This window comes from Aquarana catesbeiana, linkage group LG12 (assembly GCF_042186555.1).
Source record: "Aquarana catesbeiana isolate 2022-GZ linkage group LG12, ASM4218655v1, whole genome shotgun sequence".
In the NCBI taxonomy this organism is placed as follows: Eukaryota; Metazoa; Chordata; class Amphibia; order Anura; family Ranidae; genus Aquarana; species Aquarana catesbeiana.
Window position 1 is genome coordinate 16,704,447 of NC_133335.1, and position 21,456 is coordinate 16,725,902.

Consider the following 21,456-nt stretch of genomic DNA (forward strand, 5'->3'; position numbering starts at 1 on the left):
AACACGTTGCAATAATCTTCTGTGATTGCCACCTCGTGATTCATACACCGCCACCACTAGCCTCTCACTTTATCCCTTAACCAACAAAGTCCCTGTTCCTTTAAGGGAAATTTTTTCCTGGGGAATAAAATCTCCTCCTGATTTCTATTGGACCAATATGTTAACATCCACCAAATTCCAAAGAAAATACTCTAAAATACAAAGAGATTTTAAAACCATCATAGTGCTTTCTGTAAAATTACCAATTTATTAACAATCAAAAAATAAAATACACTCACATGCTAATGTGCACCAGTGGCGCACTACAAATGTAAGGCATACAATGTTCCCCCAAAAACACCACTGGAGGCACTATGGATGAAACCTACAGCTTTTAGTAGGCATCAGCATAAAGAAATCCAGTTTGACAGTCCCCTGTAATGCTGAAGTATAATCTTTCTTACTATCAGTGTTTAGTGGTGTATTCTTCTGTCCTACATCCTGAGAACACATCCTGTGTCACTGGCTCCACCCCCCCCCCCTTACGCGTTACGCCACAGGTACATGGCTTCATCAGTGAAGGGAAAATAATACGGTTTTTAAGGGGTTAGACTTTAATGTCTCTGGAGGGTTATGGAGGCTCCTTTTAACTATCCTGGACCTGTTTTTGTGTCATAAAAGGGTCCCTCAATACAATAGCTTCATTTAACTTTTTTCCACATAAGTTGAGAACTATATGCAAAAAGTACCTATGTACTGAGTTAACTAAACATAAACACTCCTAAAATGTAATGTCATGTGTTGGCATTTCATAGGTAGTTTCTTGTGGATTTGTATTAATGCTTGACTGTAGCTGTCCATTTGTAGATCTGCCAGTGAATAAATTAGCAGTTACAAGTAATGTTACCCAAATTCCAGGAAGTATTTTGCACACTCCTAATCTCTAGTAGGATAAGGGGGGGGTGTCAGGATGAGTCAGTGAAACCAGCCCACTGCAGAGATAGTCCCTGGAGAACGGATGGGGTGTGGGAAATGTCAGGATGTACGGAGAGGAGAGTGTGAGTCAGTTGTTGGTACACTGGGGCTAAAAGTAGAAAGGAAAGAGCAGGCAATATGAAAAAAATACATTTGTATGAGTTACAGGGATGTGAGGACAATGGTGGACAAGGATTGCAGAAGACCCCAGTACAAAGGAGGACCTGGGCCACCCTTTGACAGCCATCATTGTCCCCTCATGTCTTTAAATGCCATTTAAGCATGGTGTCATCAGGCCGAAGTCTATCTTTGACCACAACTTAGAGTAACTACTGTACGTTCCTGCAATATCACCTTTTTTGTCTGCTTTCTACACCCTTTTATACCCTCAACACCACCTCTTATAACCTCAACATTACCAACAGTTCCATCCTCTGTCACAGACCTTAAAAAGGTTAGCACAGGGACCCGATCCTTCCAGAGAGCAGCCTAGATAATCAATAGGCAGATAAAAGCCTCTTTAGCTTAACCAGATGGCCAACACTTTGGCTTCTTTCTAGGTTCCAAAGCGACTGCACAGACAAGTGTGTCCATCTCTGAATGTTAGCAAGACCAGCAGGAGAATGCTGGTTGAGTTTTGGGGTTTTAGGCACTCCTAGTGTGGAATCAATTCTACATTATTTTGTAGCCAGAAATGTTGCTAATGGTCAGATGCCCAAGGAGGTAGGAAGACAAATGTAAAGGTCAAAACCATATGGGAAATCCAATATAAAAAAAGGACAATGTACAAAAACAGAGCAGGAACCAATTGTGTCACCAGTGGTGGCAGTAGCTTACCGTGAGAGGCAACATCTGGCTCGAGATGGATACTCCCAGGCCACAGCCCCCCTGTTGGCAGAGACAGGCAGGCTAACCGATAGGTTCGGTACAGGCCCAAACAAAAACAAACATGCACTGGAATAGAAGGTTACCAGAAAAGCAGACATTCAAGACAGGAGGGATACAACAGAAAGAAGACAGAAGGTTGCTGGGAGCAACCAGACAAAAGCAAGCAGAATATTATTTTCAGGGAACACTTTGCATTTTCTCAACGAATGCAACACTTTTTCTGATTGGATGAGGTGGAGAGGCAGTTTTTTTTATCTCCACCTCATCCAATCAGAGTGTGCTGCTCAGCCAGTCACATGAAGCTTTTTATTTTCTGAATGAATTTAAGGCTTCCTCTGATTTGCTGGGGTGGAGAGGCGGGTGACGAAGCCTTGTATACATTCAGAAAACACAAAGCTTCCAGGAAGAGGACACATCACCTCATACTGTATGTAGCCAATGCTACATACGCGCTCATAGAGCGCTCAAAGCGAGTGCATCTGTTAAAGTGGTTGTAAAGGCAGAAGGTTTTTTATTTTATTGCATTCTAAGCATTGGGATAAAAAGCCTTCTGTGTGCAGCAGCCCCCCTAATACTTACCTGTGCCCCATCTCGATCCAGTGATTTTGTTTGAAAGACACGGCTGCCCGGGCTTTCCCTCCTGATTGGATGAGACATACAGTAGGCACCATTGGCTCCTGCTGCTGTCAAAGTCAGAGAGCCAATGAGGGATGAGAGGGGCGGGGCTGGGATGTCTGAATTGGGTACACGGAGCTGCGGTTCGGCTTTGGTGCCCCCATAGCAAGCTGCTTGCTGTGGGGGCACTTAACAGATGGGAGGGGCCAGGAGAGCCGTAGAGGGACCCGAGAAGAGGAGGATCTGGGCTGCTCTGTGCACAACCATTACAGAGCAGGTGACTATAACATGTTTATTATTTTTAACAAACAAAAAAAAAAAAAACTAGACTTTAGGATCACTTTAATGAAGGTAATAGTTCATATTTGGTTTGAACAAACTTTTAAAGTGACAGAAAGCTGAAGTTCAGCTTTAATAAGGGGCAAGCTCATAGGAGTGGAAAGCAGAGAGATGAGCTCATCAATGTACTGCTTTCACCATCTAGGCACAGGCTGGGGGAGGGACAAGACCTTTGTTACTTAAAGCAGAGGTCCGCTGAAAAAAAAAATTAAAAGCCAGCAGCTACCATCACTGCATCTGCTGACTTTTAATATATGGACACTTTCCTGTCTAGGGAGTCCGCGATGTCAGCAGCTGAAGCCGGTCTGTCCGTCGGCTCTCAGCTGCTGCTGCCTCCATACTCGGTGAGGGAATCAGGAATTGAAGTCGCGCTGCACGTACTCACTGGTCCCTGCTGTATTCTGTCTCCCAGAAGACAGTGGGGGAGGACACAGTAGGCGCTGGAAGTGGCGTAAGTCCCCGCGAACGCCACGGTGATCTATGCCAGGAAGTGGGAGCAAATACCTGTATTAGACAGGTATCTGCCCCCCCCCCCCCCCCCCCCCGAAAGGTGCCAAATGTGACAACGGAGTGGGGGAGGATTCCAAAAAGTGGACGTTCGCTGTTTGGGTGGAACTCCACTTTAAAGTGATACTAAAATCTCTTTTTTATTTTCTTTAAAGGGGTTGTAAACCCTTGTGTTTTTTTCACCTTAATGCATCCTATGCATTAAGGTGAAAAAACACCTGGCAGTCACCGGTTCCCCAACCCCCCCCCCCCCTTTTACTTACCTGATCCCCTTCATTTCCTCGTATGGGGACGTGCTCTCCCTCTTTCCACTGGGTCCCGGCTCTTGATTGGATAGATTGATAGCAGCGCAGCCATTGGCTCCCACTGCTGTCAATCAAATTCAATGATGCGGCCACCGGGGGGCTGAGTCCGGCATTCTTGTCTGTGGATGTAAATGCTGGACTCGTGAGCGCGCCCGCAAGGTAACCCCCCCCCCCCTGGAGAGTGCTTCTCCTAGGGGGTTATCTAATGTGGGGAGGAGCCGCGAGAGCCGCTGGGGGACGCCAGAAATAGATGTTCGGGGCCACTCTGTGGAAAACAAGCTGCTCAGTGGAGGTAAGTATGTTATGTTTGTTATTTAAAAAAAATTAAAAACGATCCTTTACAATCACTTTAAAAATAACAAACATGTCATACTTAACTGCTCTGTGTAATGGTTTTGCAAAGAGCAGCCCCGATCCTCCTCTTCACGGGTCCCTTGCCGGCACTCCTGGCCCCTCCCTCCTGTTGAGTGCCCCCACAGCAAGAAGCTTGCTATGGAGGCACCCGAGCCGAACCGCAGCTGTGTCCATTCAGACACGGAGCACGACCTCTACCTGTGTGCTATCCCTTAGGACCTGAGCCGTAGTTTGGCCCCGCCTCCTCTCTCTCCTCCTCTAACTGACTTTAAATGACAGCAGCAGGGGCCAATGGCGCCGCTGCTGTGTCTCAGCCAATCAGGTGAGAGAGTCATGGACGGCCGAGGCACTTGTGCACATTGCTGGATAGAGAGGGGGCTCAGGTATGTATAATGGGTGGTTGAGGGGGACTGCTGCACACAGAAGGTTTTTTAGCTTAATGCACAGAATGCACCTTCTGCCTTTACAATCACTTTAACTACAGCAAAGAAAAAATCAGGTCTCCTGGCCTGCCAGACAACACTGTGCTGTGTAAATCTCAGAGGTGGATGGACAAAAATACAAATCCTTTGGCAGGTGAAACAGTTCCCATCTGGAAGGGTTAACAAAGCAGAAATCGCTGACTTATCCGCCGCGGTTCCACAGACAAGTCCTGACTTGTGCACTCTCCTTGTCCAGCTCATAGCCAGACTATAGGATTTGATCTGTTAAAATATTTTATGGTCCGCTAAAACTCATTGTACTGTGTGCTTATGTAACGAGCAATCACAGCAGTAATGACTGTAAATTCAAATATTTATGGCTGCTATGCTATGGGCAGTGAAAGGAGTAATAATGCTGTTCTTGGAATCCCACATAGATGTAGAAAGGTGTCATTAAAGCGGAGGTCTGCACACTGCTGAAAAAATTAAAAACCAGCAGCTACACATACTGCAGCTGCTGGCTGTTAATAACGGGACACTTACCTGTCCTGGAGTCCAGCGATGTCAGCACCGCAGCTGTTGGGTGCTGCCGCTGCCATTGCGGGTAATGGAACCCGGCAGTGTAGCCTTACGGCTTCACGCCGGGAACCCTACTGCGCATGCGCGAGGCTCCGCTCCTCTCTCCTACTGACCCAGCGACAGGGGGAAGAGGAGGGAGCCGGTCCGTGACGTCAATATCCGCGGCTGTGGCTCCCGGAAGTGGGAACAATGGGTGCAGACACAGACTTGACAACCACACTTCTGACACTGACTGGGAGACCACAGACTGGGGAGACACTGACACCACAGACGACCTCACTGACAGATTCTGACGGGACAGAGACACTAGGATCCCCTAGTACAACCTCCGCCAACTCAGACTCTTCTCTATCCAGACGGAAGAATTCCTCCACTAACTCTGGCTTATTGTGTAAAGCCTCAGGGCACTGGCTATAAGGGTGACCAACCTTATCACATAGGTTACATTTAATGATGTTACAGTCCCTTTGCCAGATGCCCCGGTTCCTGACACAAAGAGCATTTCTGTTCTGGACAGTTAGAGGAGAGATGTCCCTTGACTCCACACTTATGGCACAGCTTAGGTTGACCAGGGTAGAAGATGGTAATCCTATCTCTACCAATAAAGGAAGAGGAGGGCAAATGCTTGACCACATACCCACACACACTCAACCTCATTGACACTGACCACCCACCCGTCCAGATTCCTCTATCATCCACAGATGACAGATGACACATTAACTGGCTGCATAGGACCCTCTACAATCTGGTTTGTTAAATTGCCCACCACTTGATCCTCCCTCCTCCCCTCCAGCACAACAGTTCTGCTCACCAAAGTCCCAGAAGTACCACAGATACCAGCAGTCCTGTCATCAAGTAAAGTCTTCTGTTTAGAAAAAACGCCAGCTGTTTCAGCGTTCATACGGCCCTCCTGCACTGCAGTTTCAATGTTCATGCGACATTCCTGCTCTGCACTGTTAGTGTCCATGTGGGACTCCTCGCAGCCAGCTCCTCCTGCATTCCCTGCTGATTGCAAGGATCTGTTGGCAGGTGCAATCTAAGGAAAGTCCTCCACACACCGAAAGAGATTTTCAGCAAGCACTCCTTTATCATGATCCTCATCTGATGAGTCGGTGCCGCTCAAGGGAGATTGCATTTCTGTAATGGCCTGCAGCAATCCGCCATTTTCCTCAACCTCCTCCTGAGATGACCCAGGCTGTTGGGGAGGGAGGGGGGCAGATACTGACTCAGACATGACAGATCCTGAGACAGGGGTAGTACTGGGGCCACCATGTCAATCCACTTTCTTACCCCCATCCATACTGTCGCCGTTACTCTGGCATCCACCCTCTGGCTGGTACTGGCACAGGCATTTTCCTTCATCTGTTAGAATCTCTCCTCATTCTCACACTTTTCTCTAAACACACTGCTACTTTCCTTCAGAGAAGCAACCAACTTCTCCAGCTTTTTCAATGCCTCTTCCAGAGACTCCTGTTTGGAGACTTCCATCTTACTGTTTCCAGAATTACTGTGCAGGGATTTCTTTTTCCTGAGATCTTCTGTCATAACAGCAAGTTTCTGTTCCTCCTTAGCAATGCGGCGAAGTCTGTTCACCACTCTATCCTGGAAGACTGGTAAGGACCCTTGCACAAGGACAGGCCCAAGATCCACTGCAGCTTGAGCACATGGTGTAGGCCTCAGTGCCTCTGGAGAGCCTCCACTTTTGTCTTCCCCAACATGGTCCATGCTTGCCTGGGAAAAGCCTGCAGGACAGGCCCCAGGATTGCTGCTTCTCTCAGCTGAGACCAAAGCAGAATGAGCCAACAGCACCCTGCAGAATGGCACCACTCAGTGGAGAAGCTCCTCTGTACAGAGACTGATGTGACTGGCTCAGTGTTCTCTGTACAGCACTGCGGTATATGTTACAGCCATATAAATGTATATTAACCACTTCAATACCAGGCACTTAGACACCTTCCCGCCCAGGCCAATTTTCAGCTTTCAGCACTGTCGCAATTTGAATGACAATTGTGAGGTCATGCTACACTGTACCCAAACAAATTTTTTATCATTTTGTGCCCACAAATAGAGCTTTCTTTTGGTGGTATTTGATCACCTCTGCGGTTTTTATTTTTAGCGCAACAAATAAAAAAAGACCGAAAATTTTGAAAAAAAACAAGTTTTTCTTTGTTTCTGTTAAAACTTTTTGTAAATAAGTACGTTTTCTTCTTCAATGATGGGCACTGATATGGCTGCACTGACGGGCACTGATACGGCGGCACCGATGAGGTGGCACCAATGAGGTGGCACTGATGAGGTGGCACTGATGAGGTGGCACTGACGGACACTGATGATGGGCACTGATAGGCTACACTGATGGGCACTGATAGGTGGCACTGATGGGCACTGATAGGTGGCACTGGTATGTGGCACTGATGGGCACTCATAGGTGGCACGGATGGGCACTTATAGGCGGCACTGATGGGCACTCGTAGGTGGCATTGATGGGCACTCGTAGGTGGCATTGATGGTTATTTATGGGTGGCACTGATAGTTGGCACAGATGGGCATGGATGGGCACTGATAGATGGGCACTGATGGGCACTGACAGGTGGCATGAATGGACACTGATGGGTGGCACTGATGGCACTGCTTGTTTGCAGTGATGCCCCTAAGGGTGGCATTGCTGGGCATCACTGCAACATAATGGTGTCAATCAGTGCCCATTTGTGGGCACTGATTGGCACAGATTTGGCACACTGGGCACATGTGGATGGCCATGGGGTACATACCTGGCCATCCACATGTTGCCCCTTCCCTGGTGGTCCTAGTGGCGATCCCTGGTGGTCCAGTGTGGTGATCTGCGGGGGGGGCTGCGCTGATAAACAATCAGCGCAGACCCCCCCTGCCAGGAGAGCCGCCGATCGGCTCTCCTCTACTCGCGTCTGTCAGACGCGAGTGAGGAAGAGCCGATCAACGGCTCTTCCTATTGATTGGACACGGCTGATCACGTGGTAAAGAGCCTCCGCCGGAGGCTCTTTACCAAGATCGGTGGAGCGGTGTGTCAGACTGACACACCGCTCCACCGATCGCCGCGATGCGCGCCCCCGGGGGCGCGCTGCGGCATGTTATCCTGCTGGACGTCATATGACGTCCAGTCAGGATAACAGAACCACTTCCCTGACGTCAATCCGCCATAGGGCGGGCAGGAAGTGGTTAATAATTATGTAATAATTAAGTGTGTGATGTGGTGAGGATATTATAGTGAAAGCTCTTCTGGTGCAGAGGCCAGGGAGAATGGTTCATTATTCTGTGTGTAGCAGTGTGAAACCTGACCGTCATGGTCAATGTCTCCCCCTAAAGGTAAACAGTTAAGCTGCTGATGGACCTGAGATACAGTGCATCTGGAAAGTATTCACAGCGCGTCACTTTTTCCACATTTTGTTATGTTACAGCCTTATTCCAAAATTGATTAAATTCATATTTTTCCTCAAAATTCTACAAACAATACCCCATAATGATAATGTGAAAAAAGTTTGTTTTAATTCTTTGCAAATTTATTAAAAATAAAAAACAAAAATCCCATGTACTTAAGTATTCACAGCCTAATGCTGGCCATACACTATACAGAAAATTGGCCGAACCCATTTTCGAAAAACGAATGTTCGACCGTGACCGCAAACGATCGTGCCATCATATAATGACCGATAAATTGTTCAGTGGACATGAATAAATAATTTTTTGTTCGTTTTTTTTACATATACCTAGTGCAGACAGTTCGGACGGGAAACACATTAACCTTGCAATTTATCGTACGTTCGGCAGAAATTTTCCAAACTTCCCGTTCGTTTTTTTCCCACAAAAACGTCACAAATGATTATCGATTTGTGCCCATTAACTTGCCGAAAAACGAACGAAGTGTCTATACGAACGATTTTTCGGCCGATTTTTCGTATAGTGTATGGCCAGCATTAGCCATGACACTCAAAATTGAGCTAGGGTGCATCCTGTTTTCACTGATCATCCTTGAGATGTTTCTACAGCTTGATTGGATTCCACCTGTGCCATGAAGTTCAAGGAATTGTCTGTAGACCTCCGAGCCAGGATTGTTTTGAGGCACAGATCTGGGGAAAGGTAGAGAAAAAATTCTGCGGCATTGAAGGTCCCAATGAGCACATTGGTCTCTATCATCCGTATTATATATATATAAAAAACAAATTGGACACTTTTGACACATTTTTGGGACCATTGACAATTATACGACGATCAGTGCTATAAAACTGCACTGATTACTGTATAAATGTCACTGGCAGGGAAGGGGTTAATACTAGGGGGTGATCAAAGGGGTTAACTGTGTTCTCTAGGTGTGTTCTAACTGTAGGGGGGATGGGACTGTTTAGGAGGAGAGAGAGAGAGATCGGTGTTTATACATAGTACGAACACATGATCTGTCTCTACTCCCCTGAAAGAACGGGGATTTGTGTGTCTACACACACACATCCTGGTTCTTGCTCTGTCAAGAGCGATTGCGGGAGCCCGGCGGTCATCGCGCCCACCGGGCACTCGCATTGGCTCTGGGCACACGCTACGGGGGTGCACGCGCCCCATAGTGGCCAAAAGCAACGTAAGGTAACATCGTTTCGCCCAGCCGTGCCATTCTGCCGCAGTAAAACTGCGGCGGCTGGTCGGCAAGCAGTTAGGGTTAGGATTAGGGTTAGGGTTGCGCTTGAAGCACTCCACGCCCCCTGACATGCCACATTTGGCATGTCATTTTTTTTGGGGTGGGGCTTGTGTACCTTATTTTTAATGGGACTGTCCCACTTCCTCCTTCCTCTTTTTGGCCGCCTAGGCAACTCCTCCTCTCGCCCTAGGCGGCCCCTCCCTGCCTGCGATCTTCTGGGACGACACAGGTCCCAGAAGATTGGCTGGCCAATAGCAGAGCGCAGTGTGACTCATGCATGCGCAGTGCGCGCCCAGCCGTGAAGCCGTAAGCTCTCACAGTCGGGTGCCCACAGTTGCTATGACAGAGCCTAGGAGAGGAGGGAGAGAGGAGCGAGGCTCTGGGCGGCCGCATTGCTGGACCGTGGGACAGGTGAGTGTCTGTTTAATAAAAGTCAGCAGCTATGCTTTTTGTAGAACTCCGCTTTGTTATTAAGGTTGGGGGTTAGGATTGGGTTTAGGGGTTAATATTTGGGTTAGGATTAGGGGTTAGGATTAAACCCACAACAGTAAAATCAGTCTGTATATGCAGTAAAGCATGCTTGTTATACTCACGGTGGAACCTAAGGGGTTAGACATTTGCATTGTGTAAAAAGGCTGTTTGATCCTGGCTTCTCTGATCCTCCCCTTCTTCCACAGTCACCTAATCATTTCCTGATTGCACATACTCTATGGAGTCAGGCTGCACATGTTCAGTTTGCTGTGTATTGCTAGAGAGATTTTTTTTTTTCCTGAGAGGGTGCATGTGATCAGCACAGGGCCAATCAGCACTGTCCAGACAGAGGTACAGGGGTCTTGCAGTCTCATAGGACAGTCAGAAAACTCCTTCTACAAGCTTTAACCAGTGCTTGGCTGGACACTGATGGAAGTCACAAGACTGTTCTAACTGCTGATGAGAAAAGGTATTTAGCAGTTTCTATTTACTAAAATAATTGCATTTCCATGTTCTGTGTACTGTGGGAGACCAGATATAGTGAATGCAGGGTCCTGGGTTTAGTAACACTTTAAGGTTAGGGGGGTTGATTTTAGGGCTAGGGGTTAATATTAGGGTTAGGATTAGGGGTTATTAGGGTTAGGGGTTATTAGGGTTAAGATTAGGGATAGGGGTTAAAATTAGGGTTGGGGGTTAATATTAGGGTTAGGATTTTGGTTAGGGGTTATTATTTAGGTTAGGGATTAGGGGTTAGACTTAGGGTTAGAGGTTAGAATTTGGGTTAGAGGTTATGATTAGGGGTTAAGATTAGGGTTAGGAGTTAGGATTAGGAGTTATTATTAGGGATTCATATTAGGGTTAGGGGTTATTACTAGGGGTTAATATTAGGGGTTAAGGGTTGGAGTTAGGGTCATTTTATTTATTTATTTTTATTATTATTTATTGTTTTTTTTTTCAAAATGTTGGGTCTTTTTTTGTTTATATAATAAAAAATAAAAAACTCAATGGTGAGCAAATACCACCAAATGAAAGCTCTGTTTGTGGAAAAAAAAGATATAAATTTAATTTGGGTACAGCATTGCATGCCCGCACAATTACCAGTTAAAGTAACACAGTGCTGAATAGCAAAAAGTGGCCTTGTCAAGAAGGGGGTAAAACTTTCTGGAGCTGAGGTGGTTAAAAATCAGGCTCACGCTAGTGGGTTCTCCTTAATGCAATCAAAAAAATTATAAAAATTAAATTAGATGTCTTAGCCCCTTGTGAATTACAGTGGCATGTCCGGCTGGGGGTGACTCCGGGGGATCTCTGCACGCTATCATACCTTGTGCCTGCCACTCGCTCTCAATGGGGTGCTGCTTCTGGGACGCATCATTTTTTTTGCAGTTTCCTATGAAATGACCAAAAATATCTTATCAACAGTGAAAAAAAATAAAATAAATAAAAATACTCAGAATATTCTGTTCTGTTTTTAGCATCCTGTTGGGGGGAAACATTTCCATCCAGAAGTATTTTTTTGTGTGGAAAGAAACAGTCACCAGAGTGATTCTCAATGTGAAGTTTGTGTCCTGTGCTTCTTTCCCACCATTTATTATTACCAGTGTGGTTATGGTTGCTGAGATTCTATGTTGCATGTAAGAAAGAATACCTATAGCCACCAATCATCCAAGGCTTTAAGCAGGCCATTATCAACCAGGGTTCTGTGGAACTGTAGGGTTCCTCCAGAAGTTGTAAGGGGTTCCTTGAGATGTGGTTGAGTGATCTATCATCTCATGGTACCTGAATAGTTCCAGGGCCAACATCACTTGGCAAAGCGGCATCATGACACAGTTATGTTTTTAGCTGTGTGTAGGGAAGGCTTTCTGACCACCATTGTAAGGGTTGCATTCCTCCCTCTGAGCATCACTATAAGGGGCCTTTTCCCCATTGACTCCTGGTGAATTGGGCTTAGGGGAGGTTCCTCAAGACCTGAAAATCATTTTAGGGGTTCCTCGGGGAAGGGGACAACTGGTTGCAGCGGGATATTTCATTTAACACACCTCACCATTGCTCCATCACCTGCTTAAGTTGAGCAGCCCTCCATCTAGATCTGCAGGACCTCTTGCCCCCTACACTGCTGTGAGGATGACAGCGGTGGCCTCTATCCTGCCAAAGGTAGGACTGTGCAGGGGAGGCTTGCATTGAAACGGGCACTGTGGTATAGAGGGGCAGTGTGGCAAAAGTGGCACCGTGACATAAAGGGCCACTGTGATTAAAGCGCCACTGTAGCTATCTAGGGGTTGTCCTAAGAAAGGTGTATGGGCCAACATGTACATGCTTTATGTGTTTGTTATGACTGTATTTAGGGGTTGTGAAAAACTAGCCCATGGCTCTTTTATCTCTAATAGCTGTAGTTGTTTTCCTGGCATTTGCTTCCTGTGATTCTATATATATTGCTTCTGGTCTACTGACAGTTTACTGATAGGTAATTTCTTTGTTTTCGTCTATTATGAGCAAGATTCACTCTTTCTGCTGTAACACTAATTTTGTACTCATTAAAGCGGGGGTTCACCCACACCGCCAAAAAAAAAAAAAATATATTAAAAGCCAGCAGCTACAAATACTGCAGCTGCTGACTTTTAATACATGGCCACTTACCTGTCCCAGGGGCCAGCGATGTCGGCAGGGGACGCTGAGAACCCGCTCGGTTCTCGGCAGCTGCCGCCGCCATCCTAGGTGAGGGAATCAGGAAGTGAAGCGTTGCGGCTTCACTTCCCGGTTCCCTACTGCGCATGCGCGAGTCGCGCTGCGCGTCCCAAGTGGTCCCAGCTCTCTCCTGGGAGCTGTGTGTTCCCAGCAGACAGCGCGGTGGGGACGGGAAGAGGCATAGACTCCCATGGGAGTCTATGCCGGAAGTGGGTGCAAATACCTGTCTTAGACAGGTATCTGCACCCCCCTCCCCCCTGAAAGGTGCCAAATGTGACACCGGAGGGGGGGAGGGTTCCGAAAAGCGGAAGTTCCATTTTTGTGTGGAACTCCGCTTTAAAGTTACTGTTAAAAAAAAAAAAAAAAAAAAGGAAGGCTGTACTGTAACAAAAAGGGGCACTGTGCTGAAAGGGGCACTGTGACATAAAGGAGCACTGTGATATAAGGAGTACTGTGACATAAAGGGGCACTGGGATATAAGGGGCACTGTGATGTAAGGGGCACTGTGACATAAAGGGGTACTGTTTTATATAGGGCACTGTGATATGAAGGGGCACTGCAATGTAAAGTGGCACTTCAATGCAAGGGAGGGCTGTGATGTGAAGGGAAACTGAGGACAATGTAGGACTGCTTTAAAGGGGGAAGGGGGTACTGCGCTGTAAAGGGGGGCTATGGACACTGAGGTAAAGGTGGGAACTGTGATGTTAAGGAGGGTTGTTTTGTGAAGGGGGTGGGACTTAGGACACTGATGAAAAAAGGGGGCTGTCATTCCTGTTCAGTATGCTTGATGGACCTGGGCAGATTTTTGGTCCATAAGGACGAAGGGTCAAGAAAGAACCTTCAAAAAAATCACTGGAGATCACTACAAAAGATTTCTAGTGCTTCTCAAGGTTAGTCTTACTTGGTCATACATTAGGAGGGGGTTCCACCATTCCTGCTAGGTTTTTTTTAAATTTTATAATAAGGAGAATGTAACATCTCCCACACTCCCAGGTGGACAGAAGAATAGGATTTACGGCAGGAAGATCTCACCGGTGGAGTATCCAAGACATAGAATAAGCCAGGGCTGGCTCTCCCCACTCATGCTTCACCCATCACTAAAAATATCAAGGACATTTGGCGACTACAATCGATAATCTACTTACGAGAATGCTATTTATATTGCTATCATGCGGATTAATGGCTTCAGAGCTTTCTGAGATACCTATTTCCCTCTGTACAGGTTTCGTATAAGACGTCCCAGCACTAACACAGCAGCAGGCGGTGTTTTTGGATGGGAGGCAATTTTGGGTTATTAGTTCAGCAGAATTTTTGTGATGACTCAGCAGAAAAGGACTCCCCTGGGCCGGTGTCACTGCTGTAAACTGTTCTCACTACAAAAAAACATTGCAAAACCACTGACTTTGCATTTTATGAGAAAGTCACCTGTATCCTGCATCCTCATTTCTTACTGAATAGCGGCACAACATCTGCTCAAAGAAGCAAAAATACACCGGTTCTTCTCCTATCTTCTATTAGCAAAGAGGATAATCTGACCAGGTGCATAGAGCAACATATGTAGTCCTGTTTCAAATCTGTCCAAAACACAACATTCGCAGCAAGGTCATCACGGACCAGTGGACACAGTGGACCAACACCAGCAGATGACAAGGCTCCCCAAATCTTTACAGACTGTGGAAACTTTACACTGGACCTCATGAAACTTGGATTCTGTACCTCTCCAGACTCCGGGACCTTGATTTCCTAATGAAATGCAAAATTTTCCAGTCTGTGATGATTTGGGGAGCCATGTCATCTGCTGGTGTTGGTCCACTTTGTTTTATCAAGTCCAAAGTCAGCACTTCATGCTTCCCTCTGCTGACCAGTTTTATGGAGATACTGATTTCATTTTCCAGCAGGACTTGGCACCTGCCCACACTGCCAAAAAAAAACATTACTTGTTTAAATGATCATGGTATCACTGTGCTTGATTGGCCAGCAAACTCACCTGACCTAAACCCCTATAGAGAATCTGTGGGGTATTGTCCAGCGGAAGATGAGAGACACCAGACCCAACAATGCAGATGAGCTGAAAGCCGCTATCAAAGCAACCCGGACTTCCATAACACCTCAGTAGTGCCACAGTCTGATCGCCTCCATGCCACGCCGCATTGATGCAGTAATTCATGCAAAAGGAGCCCCAACCAACTATTGAGTGTATACTATACTGTACATGAACATACTTTTCAGTAAGCCAAAATGTCTGTATTAAAAATCCTTTTTTTTATTGGTCTTTTGTAATAGTCAAAATTTCTGAGATACTGAATTTTGGGTTTTCACTAGCTGTAAGCCATAATTATCAAAATTAAAAGAACGAAATTCTTGAAATGTATCACTCTGTGTGTAATGCATCTATATAAAATATATGAGTTTCACTTTTTTAATTGAATTACTGAAATAAATGAACTTTTTGATGATATTCTAATTTTATGAGATACACCTGTACTAACGGTGTCAGTAGAGCAGTGGATGGTGTCAGTAGTTTTTATTTTTTTTTTTATAGGTTTTTTTTTTTTTTTACAATTTTTTTAGGAGCCCTGTTAAGGGGCTTTGGTGAAATATCAGGGGTTTAAACAGGGAATCTGTGCCACACAGGGTGATTAAGGTGTGCCCAGGCAAAACTGGCACACCCTGTGCAAAAGCCTATAGCTGGAACTGTGTAAAGTCCAGAGAAGGGCAATAAAGCTAACAAAGAGACTGGGGGACCTCCGTTACAAGGAATGACTGCAGTAAACCTAATCTCTATGGAGAAGAGACACTTGAGAGGAGATATGATAGCGATATACAAATACCTCAATGGTGACTCTTGCATAGGAAAAAAACTATTCAGATGCAGGGAGACATGCGACCATTCGTTGCAACTAGAAGAGTGGTTATCCTGCTGGATGTCATATGACGCCCGGTCAGGATAAGAGAATCACTTCCTGGCTGTCAATCTGCTATAGGCCAGACGGGAAGTGGTTAAACTGTGTAGAGGGTTCTTTACTTTCAGAGCGGTAAGGATGTGGAACTCCCTTCTACAAGCAGTGGTGTCCGCGGGGAGTGTTAAGAGTTTTATACAACTATTAGATGGTCATCGGTCGCAAAATACAGGGATATGGGAATTATTATTGACATAAACACACACACCGCATAGGTTGAACTGGATGGCCTGGTGCCTTTATTCAACCTTCCCAACTATGCCTCTATGTAATAAAAACAACACAAAGTTCCACAGGTCCAGAAAAAAAAAACTGTTTATGTTAAGCTGATTACATTAAAAATCAAAATCCAACAAGAAAATGATTGAAGTTTCCCTTTAAACAGAACCCTAACCCGTGTGATGATTTGAGTCTGGATTGCTTCTCTCAGACAGCCCTCTGCCCCATGGCAAATGTTTTCTTTTTTCTTCTATATGTTTTCATGAGGGGGTGGCCCTCCTGCATGGGGCTGGCAGCATATCAAAAGCCTCCAGTGATGGAGCCAGGCCACGTCTCGCATGTTTCCTTGCACTGAGGTCCTCTGGTATTCTTGTAGACCGGAACGGGTCACTGCGACATGACCCACGACTCAATAAACCCGCATGGTGGGACTTGTGATCTGCTCAAAACGAATCCTTTAATGTACACCCCACCCCCAGTATCACCAGACTAATAAAGTTATGTCTGCAAAATGAGGCAGCTGGAGACCACTCCAAAGGGACAGAAAGCCACATGGAAAACGACCGAGCGATAAAAGCTGAATAAACTCTGTAAAATCTATCTGGAGAATTTCTCAAAGTGACGCCAAAGAGCGGGTTTCACTCCCAAATCTGGATAGGTTAAAGGAAAACTCCAGACAAAGATGAACATTTTGCAGAACTCTAGACCAGTGTTTCTCAACCTTTTTTCAGTCAAGGCACCCTTTAAAATTATGGGAAATCTCGAGGCGCCCTCCAAAATTATGGACAGTCTTGGGGCGCCCCATTCTAAAATGTAAAAACTATTCTAATAGTTTTACATAACGCAGCAACATCAATACATGTAGGACACCCAACGTTAAAGGTGATTTATTCTTCCAAAGCAAATACACTTTTGCAAAGTGGTAATGACTAGTATTCCAATGTTTCTCTTCTCCCTCAGTTTTTCTCCATCACTTAGCTAAAGAGACCACAAAGCTGATGGAGACAGGCAAGGGAGGGTCAAACAAGGATGATATGCAGGCAACTGACATCCTCGCTATCAACTGATGATGTCATTGGTCGTTAGGAGGTTGCCAGCCAGAAGGTTGTAATGGTTTACAATGATAACCTATGGCTTTGTGTAGCTAAAAGGCAGGTTTTATCTACCCACTAGCTTGTATAAAAATTTGGGCCAATTTTTAGGCATTTTGCAAAGGCACCCCTGAAGAAACCTCAAGGCATCCCCGGGTGCACCCTGGTTGAAAAAGGCTGCTCTAGACCAATGGCTAATTATGCATCTTTGGTTTAATAAGGATAAAAAATATCAAATAAATATGTATTTAGTAAATATGAAATAATGCATGTGAATTATAATTATATAATAATAACAGGTGACAGAAAATAATATATACTTATTAGTTTTGCAGGTATTTATATAGTGCCAACAATTTATACAGCTCTTTACATATTACTCACATCAGTTCCTGTCCCCAAGGAGCTTACAATCTAAGATCCCCATTTCACATACATACACATACTAGTGCCAAATTTGAAGTGGTTGTAAACCCTTACAGACCACTTTTCACTACAGGTAAGCCTATAATAAGGCTTACCTGTAGCTACCCAGGATATCTCCTAAACCTGCACGGTTTAGGAGATATTCCCTGTATTTGCATGTGCCAATGTCATCGGCACATGCGCACTGACACAGACTGAAGCTATGGCATCTATGTGCCATTGCTTTAGTGAGTGTGCCATTACCGCCCGCATGCGCGGGTGTGACATCATCGCGGGTCCGGCCAATCACAGCACCGGAGCCGCGATACCCAGAAGTAACCCCTGGGAGTAATGTCGGCCGCCGGAGCGGTGTACGGGTACCGCCGCGAGGGCTTCGATCTCAGGTGAGTAATACATAATGAGCTAGTATGCTATGCATACTAGCTTATTATACCTTTGTCTTGCAGGTGTTAGTTTTTTTTTTTTTTAATGGGTTTACAACCACTTTAAATAGGACCCAAGTACCAGCATGTCTTTGGAGTGTGGGAGGAAACCAGATTTACCAAAGGAAACCCACACAAGCACAGGGAGAACATGCAAACTCCATCTAGTGCTCTGGCCAGCATAATATTTATATACTGTATATGCCTTTACACACACATATGAACTTTAATGACATCCCAGTCTTAGTCCGTAGGGTGCAATATTGAGTTGGCCCACCCTTTGCAGCTATAACAGCTTCAACTCTTCTGGGAAGGCCGTCCACAAGGTTTAGGAGTGTGTCTATTCTGAATGTTTGACCATTCTTCCAGAAGCGCATTTGTGAGGTCAGGCACTGATGTTGGTCGAGAAGGCCTGGCTCACAGTCTCCGCTCTAATTCATCCCGAAGGTGTTCTATCGGCTTGAGGTCAGGACTCTGTGAAGGCCAGTCATGTTCCTCCACCCCAAACTCACTCATCCATGTCTTTATGGACCTTGCTTTGTGCACTGGTGCGCAGTCATGTTGGAACAGGAAGGGGCCATCCCCAAACTGTTCCCACAAAGTTGGGAGCATGAAATTGTCCAAAATGTCTTGGTATGTTGATGTCTTAAGAGTTCCCTTCGCTGGAACTAAGACTACTTTCACACTGGGGCATTGGGGGCGTCGGCGGTAAAGCTATTTTTAGCGGCGCTTTACCGTCGTTTTTGCACAGCGGGCGAAAAAGGGTTAAAACCGCCCGCAAAGCACCGGGGCGCTTTAGGAGCGGTCTATACAGTGCTCCAAAGATGCTGCTTTCAGGACTTTTTTTGGTGTCCTGCCAGCACACCGCTCCAGTGTGAAAGCACTTGGGCTTTCGCACTGGAGTGAGAGGAGAGGCTCTTTACAGGCACTATGCAGGCGCTATTTTTAGCGCTATAGCGCCTGTAAAGCACCTCAGTGGGAAAGCAGCCTAAGGGGCCAAGCCCAACCCCTGAAAAACAACCCCACACCATAATCTCCCCTCCACCAAATGATTTGGACCAGCGCACAAATATATTTTTATATCTAGCCAGCAATTGGAGCTTCAAACTCATTTTCCTTTACTACATTTTTTTTTTTCAGGACAATTTTATTGCAAATGATTAGTCATACAGAAAAAGCCAAACCTTAAGCATAATAGAAGACAGTCGAAACATGAATCGTGTCAAAGATAAGGCTTCCAAAAGTCCAATAGGAGCTTAACTACTATAAACTGGTTAACAGTGTCAATGGCTTATCTATTATTATCAATGGCTTATCTATTATTATTATCATTATACAGGATTTATATAGCGCCGACAGTTTACGCAGCGCTTTACAACATTAGGGCAGACAGTACAATTACAATACAATTCAATACAAGGGGGAATCAGAGGGCCCTGCTCGTTAGAGCTTACAATCTAGGAGGGAGGGTCACGTTATACAAAAGGGTAATAGCTGTGGGGGATGAGCTAATGGAGAAAATAGTGCAGTTGTTAGATGGAGGCAGGATAGGCTTCTCTGAAGTTTTCAGGGATCGCCTAAAAGAGGATAAATTTGGAGACAGTCTGACAGATTGGGGTAGCGAATTCCAGAGGATGGGCGAGGCTCAGGAGAAGTCCTAGAGGCGGATATGGGAGGAGGTGATGAGGGAGCTAGAGAGCAGGAGGTCTTGGGAGGAACGAAGAGGACGATTAGGTTGGTATTTTGAGACTAGGCTAGTGATGTAGCTGGAGGCAGAGTTGTGGATGGCTTTGTGACAGACCTAGCCAGGAGAGAGACTTTTGGAGGGGACTGAATGCTAGCCTCTTCCCGATCGATCGTGGGCCCTGGCATTTGGGGGAACGGTGCTCTTTGTGAGCTGTATGCCTGGGGACCCTTGAGGTGGTATTACTGTGGATTTGGGTCCTGGTCCTCCAGGACACATAGACTCTGGGGACCCCGGATTTGCCATATTAGGAATAGTGGCTGATTCATAATGCTTGGACAAATACTGTTAGGAGATGCTGATGTAAATTCCAGCCACCTGTCTGTCTGTTGTCTGCTAGAATGTGTATTGTAAATAAGTCTCTAGTATGGGATCTAAGAGTCATTAGATCCCCATTGTTGTTTGGGTTAATTAACTCTGCTATTGTGATAATGTTGATTGGGTTTTCTGAGCTACAAGATGGGCAGTCTGGCCTAAAGGTCATGACTGAGTCATCTAGGCTGTCTAAAGGGATTAGTTAATTAGCCCATGTTAATTAGGTTTCTGGTCACAGGTGTATGTTCAGAGTAATATGAGCCGGAGGTACGCACCTCCTCTTTTATTGTATAAAAGAGCCCGTATTTTTCAATAAGAGAGATTCCTGGTTGAACTAACATACAGCCTGCCTGGTGTTTGTTCTGAGCTACACAACTGGATTAGAACGGCACATAGCTGTAGTTGTAGTCCCGGAGCATCGGATGACCGAACCATCAGATGTTGCGATCTGCAATCTGATTCTATAGCTGCAGAGGAGTGTCGGGAGAGTGGAATCGAGCGAGCAGGGGGTCGTTACTGTTAGTATTTTGAATTTAATTTGTTGGGCAAGTGGCAGCCAATGAAGGCATTGGCACTGAGGGGTAGCAGGCACTGAGCAGTTTGTAAGGTGGATGAGTCTGGCAGCAGCATTCATGATTAACTGAAGGGGGATATTCTATTTAAAGGTAAGCCAATGAGGAGGGGGTTGCAGTAGTCAAGGCGAGAGATAACCAGGGAGTGAATCGGGAGCTTTGTGGTTTCATTGGTTAGAAAGGGACGTAGTTTGGAGATGTTGCGGTGGTTGAGGCAGCAAGCTTTGGAAAGTGATTGGATGTGGGGCTGAAAGGAGAGTTCAGAGTCCAGGATAACACCTAGCACCCTGACATGTGGGGACGGGTGGATGGTTGTGCCATTGTTCTTGACAGAGAAGTCAGGGGAAGAGGCACGTGGGGGAGGAAATATTATAAGCTCAGTTTTGGACAAGTTGAGTTTGAGGAAGTGGTGTGACATCCAGACTGATATGTCTGTTAGTAAGTTACTGATGCGTGAGGAGACTGATGGAGTGATTTGAGGGGAGGAGAGATAGATTTGTGTGTCGTCAGCATAGAAATGATATTGAAAGCTGTGAGAGATTCATCAGCTGACCCAGGGAAGAGGTGTAGATTGAAAATAAAAGAGGTCCAAGAACAGAACCTTGGGGGACCCAGACAGAGAAGGGAAGAGGAGTGGAGGAAGTAGAATTGTAAGTGACACTGAAGGTGCGTTGGGATAGGTAGGATGAAAGCCACTGAAGAGCATCTATGCATTATCTACGCATTTATAGAATAAAGCACATTCCAAAGACTAATAGAACTTGACAACAGAGTATTAGGTGAGTGTCTCACCTCACACCATCAGAATGACATTGGAAGCTCAAGCGTTGGCGACTGGATTCTAGGTTTAGATTCAAAGTAGAAAGGTAAAGGGGAGGAGACCCCAAGAAGGAGAAAGAGAAAAGGGAACAGAGACAGGAAAAAAAACAGA